The sequence below is a fragment of the Galeopterus variegatus genome, unplaced genomic scaffold, assembly GCF_000696425.1.
Source record: "Galeopterus variegatus unplaced genomic scaffold, G_variegatus-3.0.2 Scaffold3965, whole genome shotgun sequence".
Taxonomy (NCBI): domain Eukaryota; kingdom Metazoa; phylum Chordata; class Mammalia; order Dermoptera; family Cynocephalidae; genus Galeopterus; species Galeopterus variegatus.
In genome coordinates this window covers 53,624-57,244 of record NW_007730076.1, presented here as the reverse complement: position 1 = coordinate 57,244, position 3,621 = coordinate 53,624, and the positions used below count along the sequence as shown (strand labels likewise).

At 35.9% G+C, this 3,621-nt stretch overlaps 1 protein-coding gene across 1 annotated transcript in view; it reads right to left on the bottom strand.

The window, feature by feature from the left end:
- The window catches only part of RXFP1 (relaxin/insulin-like family peptide receptor 1), a 90,631-nt gene that overhangs the window by 81,218 nt on the left and 5,792 nt on the right, over nucleotides 1–3,621 (bottom strand). The window lies entirely within an intron of this gene.

Genomic DNA, 3,621 nt, shown 5'->3' with positions numbered 1-3,621 from the left:
ATCCAAGTCATAGGTGTTCTGGAAGGGGAGAAGAAAGGAAAAGGCATTGAAAATCTATTCCACAAAATAATAGCAAAAAAGTTCCCAGGTATAGGGAGAGACACAGACCTTCAGATCCAGGAGGTTCAAAGATCCCCAAACAGATTGAATCCAAAAAAGTGCTCTCCAAGACATATTATAGTCAAACTGGCAAAACACAAACATAAAGAGCAAATCCAAAAAACAGTAAGGTAAAAGTGTCAAGTCACCTGTAAGAGAGTCCCCATTAGGCTAACAGCAGACTTCTCAAGAGAAACTCTACACGCCAGAAGAGAATGGGATGATATATTCAAAATACTAAAAGAAAAAAGTTGTCAGCCAAGAATACTATAACCAGCAAGGCTATCCTTCAGAAATGAAGAAGAAATAGTGCATTTTCCAGACAAACAAAAGCTGTAGAAGTTCACAACTGCACAACCAGCCCTAAAAGAAATCCTCAAGGGAGTCCTGCATCTGGAATCCAAAAGATGATAATCACTACCATTAATACACAAGAAAGAACAAAACCTACTGTAGAACAAAAATGCAAATGATAAAGAGAAAGAAACTATATCTTACCCCTTCAAAAAACCAGCAAACACTGTAGACAAAGAATAAAAGAGGAAGGAAAAAACAAAAGATATTTAAAATATCCGAATGAAAATCAGTAAAATGCCAGGAGTAAGGCAACACCTTTAAATAACAACCCCAAATGTAAATAGATTAAATTCCCCACTCAAAGGACACAGATTGGCCAATTAGATTACAAAGCTAGACTCAATTATACGCTGTGTACAGAGACTCGCCTCACTTGTAAAGACACAGAGTAGTAGTGAAGGGATGGGAAAAGATGTGCCACATAAATGGAAACCAAAAATAAGCAAAAGTAGCTATTCTTTTATTGGGTAAAATAGACTTTAAACCAAAACTTTTAAAAGAGACAAAGAAGGCCCTTAAGGGGTCTATCCAGCAAGAAGACATAATGGTCATGAATATATACACACACAACACTGGAGTACCCAGGATATAAAGCAAAGACTGTTAGATNACGGGATCGCAACCCTCGGTGTCGCGCCCGTACCGCGACCAGCAACGGGATCGCAACCCTCTATGCCACTACATGATTGTCGGTGTCTCGCCCACACCACACTCAGCCAGTGAGCGGACCGGTCTCTATATGGGATCCGAACCCTCGGCGGGAGCGCCGCCGCGCTCCCAAGTGCTGCACTCTACCGAGTGCACCACCGGGCCGGCCCCTGAGCAACAATCTTAAGGAAACTCAAAGAGATATGAGAAGATTCAGTTAGGTGACACAGTGAAATGAGAAAAACTATCCAGGATATGAAGGAGAAAATTTACAGAGATTAAAACCTTAAAAAAGAATATAGCAGAATCCCTGGAACTGAAGGATTCATTCAATGAAATAAAAAGCACAACTAAGAGCTTAAGCAGCAGGATAGAGCAAGCAGAAGAAATAATTTCTGATCTTGAAGACAGCAGTTTTGAAATAACCAGGGTGGACAAGAAAAAAAAAAAGAATAAAAAATGCAGAAAATATAAGGGAGTTAGCAGACAACCTTAAGAGCACAAATATCCAAGTCATAGGTGTTCTGGAAGGGGAGAAGAAAGGAAAAGGCATTGAAAATCTATTCCNAAAATGATTGCATATGTAATATTGAATATACTAATTATCCTGATTTTTTACATCACATACTGCACACAGATATTGATATTCAATGCTGTATTCCATATGTACAATCAATTATGTTTCAATTATAAAGAAAAGGAGAAAAAAGAGGAATTTCTGTGAATTCAGCTGAAAAAAAATTAAATCTATTGCTTTTGCTTTCATTGAGTCCAGAAAGAATGTTCAGTCTTAATGTTCTTTGTACTTAGATATTTTAATCTTTATACTTAGTAAAGTGTTCAGTTATAGAGAAATATTTATGGGTTTTCTGAGAAAACTTGGATTTTAATACCTAAATAAAAGTATTTTTTATTTACTTTTTAAAATTTTCTCTGATAATAGAAAAGTTAATAGTTCTTTCAAAATATAATTAGTTTACATTATAGTTCAATACATGGGCAGTTAGTTTAATTCACTTGGTATTTGATTTTTTATGTGACCCTCCACCAAATTTTATTCCCACTATTTCCATTTGATGTCTTTTTCCATTTTAATAATCATTATTGGTGTCAGTGTTTAAGTAGCTCAAGAGAACAAGAGAGAGGTTTTTGAAGTTATGTTTTAGGATGTATCTTAAATGTTCTGATTTTAAAAGTTCCCTCTTCCATTAAAAAAAGATATTTTATTTTTTTATTTATTTTTTTATTTTTGTCTTTTTTCCGTGTCCGGCAACGGATCGCAACCCTCAGTGTTGNTGGTACTGGGAAAACTTGATATCCATGTGTAGAAGGATGAAATTAGACCTGTGCCACTCATTATATACTAAAATCAAATAAAAAATGGATTAAAGACCTGAAACTATAAAATTCCTAGAAGAAAACATAGAGGAACCACTTTAGGAAGTAGGGGTGGGCAAAGACTTTATGTGTAAGACCCCTAAAGCATAGATGACAGAAGAAAAAATAGACAAATGAGATTATATCAAACTAAAAGTCTGCACAGCAAAAGAAACAATTAACAGAGCGAAAAGATAACCTACACAATGGGAGAAAATATTTGCAAACTATGCCTCTGAGAGATTAATATCCAGAATATACAAGGAACTCAAACAACTTAACAGTAAAAAACAAATAACCTGATTAAAAAATGGGCAAAGTAGTTGAATAGACATTTCTCAAAGGAAGGTATCCAAATGGCCAACAGACAAATGAAAAAATGCTCAGCTTCACTAGTCATCAGGGAAGTGCAAATCAAAACCACATTGAGATGTCATTTCACCCCAGCTAGACTGGCTATCATCAAAAAGATGGAGAAAAACAGACGCTGGTGAGGATGCAGAAAAAGGGGAACCCTCTCACACTGTTGGTGGGACTGCAAATTAGTGCAGCCATCATGAAAAACAGATGGTGTTTCCTCAAAGAACTACAGATAGAACTGCCACACCATCCAGTGATATCACTATTGGGTATATACCCAAAGGAATGGAAATCATCATGTCAAAGGGATACCTGCACTCCCAAGTTTATTGCAGCTCTATTTACAATATCCAAGAATTGGAACCAACATAAACATCCATCAACAGATGACTGGAAAAGGAAAATGTGGTATATATACTCAATGGAATACTATTCTGCCATGAAAAAGAATGAAAATTCTGCCATTCACAGCAACATGGATGAGCTAAGAGAAAATTATAAGTGAAATGAGCCGGGCACAGAAAGAGAAATACTGCATGTCCTCACTCATAAGTAGGAGCTAAAATAAAAAACAAATAAATAAAGAACAAGTGAAAGATACAACAATTGCAATAATACATTGAACTTTCAAAAGGAGAGAACAGAACTGAGGCTACTAGAGGTGGGAAAGGGGGAATGGGTTCAGTGAGAAATTGAGAAAGGGCCACAAAAAATGATTGCATATGTAATATTGAATATACTAATTATCCTGATTTTTTACATCACATACTGCACACAGAT